The sequence below is a fragment of the Megalopta genalis genome, chromosome 6 (genome assembly GCF_051020955.1).
Source record: "Megalopta genalis isolate 19385.01 chromosome 6, iyMegGena1_principal, whole genome shotgun sequence".
Taxonomy (NCBI): Eukaryota; Metazoa; Arthropoda; class Insecta; order Hymenoptera; family Halictidae; genus Megalopta; species Megalopta genalis.
In genome coordinates this window covers 18,495,674-18,508,433 of record NC_135018.1, presented here as the reverse complement: position 1 = coordinate 18,508,433, position 12,760 = coordinate 18,495,674, and the positions used below count along the sequence as shown (strand labels likewise).

The 12,760-nt window shown below is 38.9% G+C and overlaps 1 protein-coding gene across 4 annotated transcripts in view; it reads right to left on the bottom strand.

The window, feature by feature from the left end:
* LOC117218876 (uncharacterized) overlaps positions 1-12,760 on the bottom strand; it is a 56,687-nt gene that overhangs the window by 24,301 nt on the left and 19,626 nt on the right. The gene's annotated exons all lie outside the window — the stretch shown is intronic.

The following is a 12,760-nucleotide window of genomic DNA, read 5'->3' as shown; positions in this document are numbered from 1 at the left end:
GACGCGAGGCGGCCCAACCAACCAACGCTCGAAGCCCAGTTCCGCTCATTGGCTCGGTCGCCTCGCGCCAGCCGAGCTCGCTTCTCATTGGTCACTGTTTTTCGTTGATAACTCGTTAACGGTGCCTCGGAGAAAATTTTTGTAAAGGAAGAAGTTGCTTCAAATGAACCGAGGAACCCGCTACTTTCGGATTGCGAGACATTTTTGGGACACCCTGTATATATATATAAATTAGTATTATATATATTAAAATAATGAATATTAAGGAATCAATTTAAATTAGTATATATATACTAATGATAGAAGTAGTAGATAGAATTAGTATATATATACTAATTTAAATTGATTCCTTAAAATTCATTATTTTAAATGCTCAGGGTCCAGCGAATCCAAGAGAGTTGTTGCTAACCATCTTTTCCTCCTTAATAGTGTACGAGTGAAATGTTTTTTATTCAGATCCTACAACAAGAATTATCCTACCCCAGCAAACGAGCACGGTACCGTAATGGATCTTTCCAGTGTTTCCTCATTATTGAATGTTGAACGTCGAACCGATTTCGATGAAATATTTAACACGCGTGTAAGTCACAGAAGAGACCTACAAAACGGATCGTTTAAATTGTCGTAATAAACTCCAATAAAAAAAAGTTAAAAACGAAAATTCTTTACTTCTTTTTTTTTCTTTTGGTCGATACAGGCAATAGGAAAATGAAAAAGAAAAGATTCCAGTCATTTAATTCAGTTCGGTCCGGTTCGAAGAAAAGTTATTTCGTTTTAAACGATGTTTCTTAACTGTTGTCCGTAAATGTATACATATGTATACATATACTAAACAGATGCAAACCAACATGTAGGCGTGAAAGGAAAGAATTGGCAAACGATGCGCAACACGCGACGAACAACGATGAACGAGCAACAACCGGACAGGCAAAAGCAGGGAAGCAGGTCACGATAAGAGCCGGACAATCAAAGGTTGTGCGTTCCCTCCGCCTAGATACGTCACTCCAGGTATCAGGAATAAACGAAGGTTCGAGCATTCTGCCGTTCGGTGAATTGTTCGCATTGCAAATATTAGCTGCAGTCCCGAGTAACACCGCCGGGATATTTCTATCCGACGCGGCGCTCGCGTCTTCCTGTAAATTCATCGCGAGAACCAGTTCCTTTTTCTCCACGAAAAGCAAATTCGCACGTGGAAATTTGCGAAACACCCGAGCGACGCTCGAGAATCGATATTGCTGTTGCAATAACAATATGTAGTTCGGCCCATATGTTTGTGTTTGGTTTTACTTTCGATTGAAATTTCCGGCATAAAAATTGGCCATCGTGACATCGTTTTGTCTCATACGTCGTTCGATGAATTCCTTCGGTTTTTCACTTGTTGCGCGAATGTTTCGCTTGTCCGTTCCGTGCGAGTTACAAAGTGGTTGACTTTTTGACAACTATGAGAGCGTCGCAAGCTAACACGAACAGACATTTATAATTTAAATATTTGACTGCTGAGGAGCGCTATCGCGCTCTTCGCATTTTTGGGACAACATAAGAAGAGCGCGATAGCGCTCCTCAGCAGTCAAACGGTTATATTATAAATATAACGGTTATATTATTAAAAAAAACAGGAGCGCTGTCGCGCTCTTCGCATTTTTGGAACAACATAAGAAGAGCGCGTTAGCGCTCCTGTCTTTTTTATGCCAAGACTGCGGAGAACGTAATAACGCTGCTCTCTAAATCACTAGAATTTGTGCTTATTACCAATTTTATTCACAAAATTAATTAAAACAAATTTACGTAAATAAGTGGCATTTTTTAATTTTTGTTGTTGCAAAGCAAAATACAAGTGAGTTTATTGTACGAAAAGTGTTTTACATTTTTTCCCCATACGCGCGCAATTAGTGCCGCAGTTTTGGCATATGTCCGAAAAAATACGTCAGCAGCCAAACGGTTAATCATAAAGCAAAACGATTGATATAATATCACAAATAGTCGATGCTCCATAGTTATCGAAAAATTCATTCCCTTGCTGTTATTATATTGCTTACAAGTATATATATATATATAATATAATATAATATAATATAATATAATATAATATAATATAATATAATATAATATAATATAATATAATATTATATATAATAATATTGCTTATATTATTACTACGAAATGAATAAGTGAATTTGCGAATAACGAAAGGTGAATTAAAAGTACTATAGAACGCAAGAAAGAATGAAACAAATTTTACGAATCTTTTATGCGAGTCACTCTCAAGCTTCAACTTGCAATTGCAACTCGCTGCTTTTCGAATGAGAACGATAACGAAAAAGAAAACGAAGATAGTCTCGAATAAGGGTAATTTCGAATAAAAAGGAGATTGTAGCTTTCGCAATATTATAGAACGAAATTGGCACGAGGCTCGTTGGTTGTGCGAGCATGCGTACAGTGTTTTAGTTAGGTCGGCATGGTCGGCTCTTGCACCGGGACGGTGACGGTGACGATGACGGTGACGGTAACGACGGCGACAGGCACATTGCAGGCACGTACCTGTGCTGGTACTATTAGCTAGCGTATTAACGTCGCGCGATGCCAATGACGTAATGACGTAATCCAACGCCGACCACCATGCGCGTACAGGAAAACAGGCCATTGAAATTTTTTACCGACTAAGCTCCTCGTTGCCCCTTCGATTTTCGATCTCCAAGTCGAGCGCTGCGAGAAATATGGAGAACGTGGCAACGCGACAGCGTCGAGAACGTCGAGAAATACATGCAGTTATTTAACCCTTGTCCGTCCCTGGTGCTAATTCGCCGCTACTTTCAAGTTTCAACATTAAATATATGCAGCTATTGTTATCGATGAGAAAACATGAAACTTAAAGATGCGACAATATTTGTGTAGAAAAGAGCCTTCGCATGCCATTTCGACATAGAGATGAATTTCACGAGCAGGAGAAAACAGGTCGCTTCCTTCTTCGTCGAAACACGTGTACTCAGAGGCTACTATACAGAGTGTCCCAAAAATGACTCGCAATCCGAAAGTAGTGGGTTCCTCGGATCGTTCGAAGCAACTTTTTCCTTTACGAAAACTTTCTCCGAGGCACCGTTAACGAGTTATTAACGAAAAACAGTGACCAATGAGAGGCGAGCTCGGCTGGCGCGAGGCGATCGAGCCAATGAGCGGAACTGGGCTTCGCGCGCTGGTTGGCTGGGCCGCCTCGCGTCAGCCGTACTCGATTCTTATTGGTCACTGTTTTTCGTTGATAACTCGTTAACGGTGCCTCGGAGAACATTTTTGTAAAGGAAGAAGTTGCTTCAAATGATCGGAGGAACCCGCCATTTCCGGACTGCGAGACATTTTTGGGACACTCTGTAGGGAGTCGAGTCTAATACTTCGGAAGAATTTTGAACGGATACGAGCGAAAACGACGAACAAATGCAGTGGTCAGTTTGCTGTACATGTCTTAACGTACATTATGCACACCGCACATAATGTATGTTGTATAAGAAAGTAGGCGCGATAAGAAAGTAGGCTTATTCTAATAATTTATCTGCAACAGATATTTAGTAATATAAATTTTTCGCCGCTTCTTATTATACACATATCGATTTCTTACGACAGCGCCAATTTGACAGACGAGACGAGAGCCGCGTTAAAATTGAAAAAACGACGGCGGGACCAGGGTTGAATGGACGTAGGAAAATTTCACTGTGTAACGACGATGACACGCTCGACCATCCGAAAAGTTTCGTTCCTGTTTCACTATTTTGTAAAACGTATGAAACTCGACGGAATCGAGTATCTGCCAAACGGAATATACATATCGACAAACTTTCATACCGAGAGATAGATTCTTCGGAATTCGCCTCGGGGGTGATTGCCCGATTTAGTTTACCGCAATAATAATTTGAATCTGGTAAGCGGCGTGCAACAGATATATAACTCCGATCGGACACGCTGTCAACGATTCCGAAGTTTTGTCGAAGGGTAGAAAATCAAACGGAAATGCGGAGAAACGAAAAACTAAGAACGAAGAAAGAAACGGAGACGTCTCATACTCTAGCACATTCGTCGCCGCGTCACCCAGATCTGGGTGACGGGTATGTTTCCGTGGAGACCCCGTCGCTCTTCTTATTCAATTTATAGGACTTTCAGTTGGATTTTAAAAGGAACAAAGTGGTATAATCACTGAAATATAAGGATATTAATATAGGATATACAATTTAAAAATATTATAAATATACATATTATACTATACATCTTACTAATTTATATTTAGTATAACACGTTACATTATACTATGTCGTATGGTGTGCGTTGAAACATTCTAAACACATTTGAGGTGATTTTGGACAATTCGAACGATATGGTCGCAGTTATTTTTACATTTTTTTTCGCTTCTTGACGTTCAGGTTGTGTCAAAATTAAATATTATTTAAAATTATTTATTTAAAAAAATTTATCGCTCTGTTTATGTTTCGTAGGTCGTAGTTCTTTTTACATTTTTTTTCGTTTCTTGACGTTCAGCTTGTGTCTAGATTAAATATTATTTAAAATTATTTATTTAAAAAAATTTATCGCTCTGTTTATGTTTCGTAGGTCGTAGTTCTTTTTACATTTTTTTTCGCTTCTTGACGCTCAGCTTGTGTCAAGATTAAATATTATTTAAAATTATTTATTTAAAAAAATGTATCGCTCTTTTTATGTTTCGGTGCTCCAACAGTCGGATTTGGGCCCCGCGAAAAACTCAACCGAATTGCGCTGGTACGACGAACGTGCCTAGACGAGAGCGTGCAATTTGAAAGTTTCGTTGGAACACAACGTGCGAGAGTTCTGGCCCCTTATCTTGGCCGAGAACACGCTGAATATTAACTTCTGAGTATCTTAGGCGAGTTACGGTGTACCTTTTCTGTCCATGTTGGTAATATCCTCCGGTATCGCGAGAAGGGAAACGAACACGGGTGCCCGCCCGGCAGACTACATACTCGGAAAGGCTGAAGGTGGAGAAAGATGACCAATTGAAAGAACTCGACGATGGGAAACGACGGCTCTCGTCTCGTCTCGTCTCGTCTCGTCGGCTTTGCTGACTAATCGTCGAGGCGGGCACCTTTCTGGCTCGCGCGATCGTGTGTCCCCAGTCCCCGACGCGAACGTCACCGCCTATCGCTTCGGCTCGCGAAATTCAAGAGCCGAAATTGTTCTCGTGGCTAAATCGTTCCCGTTGCTCGTTGATTAAACGCTAAACCTACCGCGGTCGAAGTGACCGCTTTTCTTATTTTGCAATTCTGCGAAGTTCCGAGAGTCTTTCGTGGAAAACGCTTGTAGAAGTTAGGAGAAACAATCGCGACGTCAAGCATTTTTCTCGAGGAACAAAATCGGGAAACAAAAATTGACAGAATTTTCTTTACGTTCTACATCGTATCGTATGCTTACGATATGTTACGTGCTTTCGTTTTCATGTTCGTTTATCATTCGTTTGTTCACGGGCGACACCGAGAGAAGCGCGAGAAAAGGCGATACGTAGGGCGAAACGAAATAAAAATGATACGAAAGAAAATGTCGTCGCTCGTAGAGATTGGTCAAGCGATTATTGCGTATCGTACAATATTTCTGCAACAATAGAGTTTCAGACTTACAGGGTTTGTTCGTTTCGGATCGATATGCTGTGCGATGGTTCACAGAACGAAATAGTGTGTGATTTCTTAACACTAATCTAAAAAATAATTAATTTTTGCTGTAATATCATATCTCAAACGACAAAATTAAATAAAGCAGTTATTTCTAATCGTCACATATCCATGTTTCAAACTTCCCACCACCTATTTTTGTACTCAAAATAGTTTATAATTTATGGTGAAGAACTTCCAAATAAATTGTTTAATTACGCTAACTGTTTCTATCGTTTTCCAACAAGACGTTAGCAACAAGATCGAGTAACATTATCTAAACATTTCAATAAATGAAAATTCTGTTAATAGGCTTCCGGTAAATCAAGTGTTAAGGAATAGATTTGTCATTTGATTTTTCTATTTAACACTAAACCTACCGCGGTCAAAGTGACCGCTTTCTTATTTTGCAATTCTGCAAAGTTCCGAGACTCTTTCGTGGAAAACGCTTGAATAAGTTATCAGGTCTACCGGAAAGTTCTGTCCGTTTAAGAAATGAAAGGAAATAATAGATTTCTCATAAATTTGGTAATATTTATTGTACAGTTTAATTTTCGTCGTTACTTATGACCTCTTGCCAGCGTGATGGCAATTTGTGAGCAACATTTTTCAAAAATATATGTCTCAAATGAACATGTGCGTACCTATCGAAATTTGCAATGACATTATCAGACAGAACTTTCCGGTAGACCTAATATATTATTGGAGGAGGTTTTATTATTTACAATTATGTATTATTGTTTATAATTCTTTATAATATATATATATATATATATATTTATAATTATATATATTATATTATATATATATATATTTATAATTATATATATTATATTATATATATATATATTTATAATTATATATATTATATTATATATATTATATATTATATATTATATATATATATTTATAATTATTTTTTTATAATTATGTATTATTATATTTACAAATTCTAAATAAATTCGGTCCTCTCGCTTTTGCGAAGCAGTACATGCCAGTTAGTATTACTGCTTGGTAGGTTTAGCGTTAAACCGATCGAGTCCACGGAAATCCTAACACGGGCAACGGAACAACGGCGATTCTTCCTACCGCGGTAACAAGCGCGACAACGCGACAACGCATCTCCGCATGCTCAAGATTCTATACTACGACCCTGCTACTCGTTTCCTTCGCCGAGCTAAATGCAAGAGAAAAGAAATACGCGCGAAGAATGCGTTCGACTGCATCGAAACAGTTCGCCAGCACTGTAACACGGCCGTGAGGGACAGAACGACGAAAGGGTTCGTAACAGTTCTGGAAAAAGTCGAGAAAGTGTCTGTTAACGGTTTGCGCCGATTAGATTAGATAAGATTAGATTAGATTAGTAAACGGTCTACGATCGATCTCTAAACGGTTTAAACAATTTTTTGATAACCATAGAGCGTACGGCGCGATTAGGAACGACAAATAGACACACACATACATACGTGTCCGAGGCTGCGTACTTTACTAGCGAGGCTTTATTCGTGCGCATGACGCGTACGCGAAAAATCGAACTAATAAAAATCTGACAAAAAGTCGTCGCTGTCGTCGGCGTTCGAGACTTTCGTCTCTTCGAGAGGCGCCGAGGGGAACGGTTTCTTTTCTGTTTTCGAGCCTCGAGGCGCGTATATTCCGCTCCTCTTTTTCGTAATTCCTCGGCAAACAATACCGCCGAAAATACACATCCGTACGTGCGAAGGACCTGAACGAAACTCACGAAACTCTCTAAATCTCGAACAACGAGCAAGACACGCTGCGCGACGCTTTTTCCGCGCGAGTCGAAAAATCGGTTCTCGACGAATTTCGATCGCGTGTTCGCAGATTCGCGATGAAACCGTGCTCGTCCCGTCGCCTGACACAACTTTACTTGCCACCGCGCTTTTTAACTGGACGAGTAAAAAAATGCATCAGAATGCATCGGAATGCACGTTGCCGACGCGAGGCGACGCGAGGCGGGGCGAGGCGGGTCGAAGCGACGAACGTTCCAGAATTTGCAACGCTGCTACGAACGTATTACCGGTTGTTCTTGATCTTTGATCTACGTCAACGTGTCGAAAAAAGGTCTGCGCTCTTCTTGCAAATAGAATAAAAATACATGTACGTATATATGGCACAAGGTAACGCCGGAAAGTAGCTACGAATCGAGAATATTGACGTTAGAAGCACGCCCCGCGCCGCGACGCGGCTGCGGCTGCATCGAGGATGCAATTAAGTATTCCGCCGCGTGGAACAAATAGGGATTCCGGTTCAACAACGTTCGAAATATTTACGCGAGCGTACCGGTAACGTGTCATCGAAACCTATAATATTCGTTTCACGCGACATTTATCATGGAATCGGTGTTTTAACACTATGCCGTCCGGTGGCACCGCGCTGGTGCCATGCAAAAATTATCTGTAACTATAGCATTATGCTTATTTGACTAAGAATTAAGTACGAAAATTCTTGGATGACTTATCTTAATTTTAGAAATTTATGTTAACGCCATCTTCGAAATTTTTTTTTAAATATAACATTTCCAAGCTATTATGCTATTATGTGTCGAACGAAAGAATCATATCTAAGATCTGCGGACGGCGTAGTGTTAATAAACGGATAATAATAATATATATATATATATATTATATATAATATATATAATATATATATATTACTATCCAATAGTTATTGTCTATTTGACTATTCAATAGTAAATCGGTGCCGTTTATTATTATTATATATATTATATTTATATATTATTATAGTTATATATATATACTATAATATTATATATATTATATATATAGTATTATTATATATAATATATTATTTTACTATATTATATATTTATATTTATTATTATTTTATTATTTTATTTATTTACTATTATTATATATATATACTATAATAATAATATATAATAGTATATATATAATAATAAACGGCACCGATTTACTATTGAATAGTCAATAATAATTATAGACAATAATATGGATAGATATAGACAATAACTATTGCATAGTCGAAGTTGGGAGAGCCATCTTAAAGTCTAACGGAGATCACCGTTACGGACGTTATCGGTTATTTGGTCCGTAGAACGAACGGGTAGGTACTGTGTATCGGTGTCGTATCGGTACCGAGCATGCCAAAGTGCACGGTGACTTTGCATCTGCATCTCGTCGGAGGTTGCGACTCTCGACGCTGTTACGTCACACCGATGACCTGCAATTAAGCACGGCCGAACGTCGGTTCACCGTGTGTATTTCACGTTATTTGAAAAATCCTGTTCGTTTCTAAGAACTTACTACTTGCGCTTTCTTTTCCTATTTTTTTCGTTGCCGTTACAGATTCGTGCACGAATAAGGCTGTTCAAGGTCGAAAATTCTAACTCAATGCATACATGCAGTGACTCGCATTAATATTCGGACACGACATTGTTGGAAGAATTATTGCTCCTTTTCATTGTTTACGATAGTATTATCGAATCAATTGTTTTCTCATATAATAAAGCACTTCTTAAAGCACTTCTTATCAGGACAATGATCCTAAGCAGAAGGCCAGAATTGTACAGGAATATTTATTATACAATTGTCCAAAAGTACTGCATCCTGCTTCTCAATCGCCTGATTTAAATCCGATTGAAAGTTTATGGGATCGATTGGACCGCAAAATTCGTACAACATCTACAAGGACAACAACAGAGATAAAACAACGTTTGTTAGACGAATGGAAACGGACTTCGCCGGATTATTTAAATAAAATCATCTGTAACATGCCCAAGCGATTACACGAAGTAATATAACAAAAGGGTCAACCGACAAAATATTAACATTATGATAACACGATCGAAAAGATTTTCATTTTATATAAAATTAATGTAATTCGTTCGCTGTCCGAATATTTTTGCGACGTTAAATTTTCTCACAATCTTGTTGATCGCTTGTTATACGAAAGAACATGCGCAACGAATAAACAAAATTTATGTTTCTGCTTACTTTAAGAAGTGCTTTATTATATGAGAAAACAATTGATTCAATAATACTGTCGTAAACAATAAAAAGGAGCAATAATTCTTCTAACAATATCGCGTCCGAATATTAATGCGAGTCACCGTACATATGTACATAAGTAACTACGTACCTAAAGGTTTCATAGATAAGGATTATCGCTCGCGGTTGACTTTTTATTTTCGTCCGGCTTATCGGTAATAGCGACCGATCGTCCAATCGCATAACAGCATAGCCGTTAATAAATGTGCATAAGAAAAATGTCTCGTATCGTCGTCGACGTGGACGTGGACGTAGACGCCAACTTATCGGTTTTCGCAATCATCCTTCCCGTTATCGGAAAGAAAAAATATAATAGATTTGTTCGAACCGCGAGACAATGGTCAGTAGCCTTGCCTGACTTTGAGCTCGCATATTTTTATCGCGTTCGACCAGCAACGTTTCCGTCGTGCTCGCAAAAATTTTCCGACGCGGGACATTCGCTTGCTTGCCAACTTAAAAGGTGAAAGCGAAACCGCGAAACTTCGTTCTCCGGCGACGTTCTCGAGCTTTGTTATCTTTTCGATTCGAAAAAACGTTCGAAAAAGCTCTCCTACGTTTCAACGATTTCGCGAACATTCGAGCGGAATATTGAAATGAAACGATAATGGATTTGGAAGGCTAGCTATTTTGCGATGCAAGCGCACACCACCCGACATCGGTTACGTAAAGCAAGCCGGTGCCGTACCGACCATAGCGACCGCGTACGTATGTATGTATGTATTTTCAAGCGGCCGGAGTTTTCTATTCGCACGCGAAAGGGACCCAAAGGCAAACGAAACGCAACAAAGTAACAATATTCTCCGCGAAGCTTATCGAAAGATCAACGTTCTCCTTTTTTCCAAGACCGGTGCGGTCTGGAAAATTTTTCTATCGGATCGAAGCGTACGAAGAATTCTTGCAATACTTCAGATCGCGCCGATGTCTAAAAAATGTAAAATTTATGCTCGAACTCGATGTTACAGTTACATCTATTTTCGTGACACGTTACACAACGTTTCGCGTCGATTTGGCCGATGCCGATTTTAAATCCGGTAGCAAAATTTATCTAACGCTTTAGAGAAGAATATAACCGCTTCGGAGAAAGAATCGATTCAAGCGCGAGAACTATCGAAATTGCGAATTTCTCGTTGTAACGATTCGATGATACCGCTGATTCTTTTTCGATGTTCCGAGAGCGAAGAAAATGTTTATACCGCATTTTCTCTATCTTTCATTTATTCTGCTTTAAGGGTTTTTTTTTTATTTTTACACAACTTTGTCGCCGAGATCCATTGTGCGGCGTAACGACGCGACGCGACGCGGCGCGACGCGAAGCGAAGCGACAAAAATGATCGGACCAGGTGAGGTCGTATTGCGGTTCGCGGTACCCTAGTAAGTAATTTCATTCTCTGTTCCGCCACCGTGAAATGGTAACGCGACTGCCTGTTCGATATGGTTCGCGATTGTCACTGTTTCAGAATCGAAACCAACTCCTTGTTGTTCTTTTAGCTTTTCGACTTCGCCCATTTCCTGCAGAATTTCGTTACGAATTTATTCGTTTGGCAACTAAGTAATTGCCGATTTCAGTTATAGATGTCTCACACTCCCATTTTTATGATATCCGTAAATGTTATATTATAAAATTATTATTATTATTATTATGTTATTTTTTATTATCCGTGAATGTTAGCAACTGGACAAATTGAATGCAGCATTCAAGGAAATGCGACCACAATGTTATAGTTAGCTTGCTGACTTTTTTAACATCCAAAAAATATAGTTCAAATGTTATTTCAGTTTTCTAAAATGGCACCAAAGTGGCACCACCGGCATACAACAGGTAGTTTTTGCATGGCACCAGCGTGGTGCCACCGGACGGCATAGTGTTAATATTGAAACCAATAAAAGGATTAGCTTCAGTCTCAACGAGGAGGTTTTGATAATATATTGGGTTGGCAACTAAGTAATTGCCGATTTCAGTTATAGATGCCTCTCACTCCCATTTTTATGATATCCGTAAATGTTATATTATAAAATTGTTATTATTATTATTATGTTATTTTTTATTATCCGTGAATGTTAGCAACTGGACAAATTGAATGCAGCGGTCAAGGAAATGCGACCACAATGCTATAGTTAGCTTGCTGATTTTTTTAACACCCAAAAAATATAGTTCAAATGTTATTTCAGTTTTCTAAAATGGCACCAAAGTGGTACCGCCGGCATACAACAAATAGTTTTTGCATGGCACCAGCGTGGTGCCACCGGACGGCATAGTGTTAATATTGAAACCAATAAAAGGATTAGCTTCAGTCTCAACGAGGAGGTTTTGATAATATATTGGGTTGGCAACTAAGTAATTGCCGATTTCAGTTATAGATGTCTCTCACTCCCATTTTTATGATATCCGTAAATGTTATATTATAAAATTATTATTATTATTATTATGTTATTTTTTATTATCCGTGAATGTTAGCAACTGGACAAATTGAATGCAGCGGTCAAGGAAAAGCGACCAGAATTTGTCGATCGTAAAGGTGTCATTTTCCAGCAGGACAATGTTAGGCCGCACACGTCTTTGTCCACTCGGCAAAAATTGATGGATATTGGTTGGGAATTGATGTTACACCCACCATATAGCCCTGATCTCGCGCCATCGGATTACCACTTATTTCGATCCCTGGACAACTCCCTTCGCGGTAAAACTTTTAACGATGATGACGCTGTAAAATCTCACTTAACTCAGTTTTCGGCCGAAAAGGATCAGACTTTCTACGAGCGTGGAATTTTCAAGTTGTCAGAGAGATGGCGAAAGGTCGTCGAACAAAATGGAAAATACATTACAGATTAAACTTCGTTCCAAGTAAAAAGAAATTTTTTATTTCATTGAACAAATCAGCAATTACTTAGTTGCCAACCCAGTAGTTACCGATTGTCAACGATTCTAAAAACATGGTGCAAAGTCGGAATAATCGTATCTCCTGTTCCCAAATTGTCCATTTTTCTGCACAATTTGAGCGTTTTTGGCCGAAAAGGATCAGACTTTCTACGAGCGTGGAATTTTCAAGTTGTCAG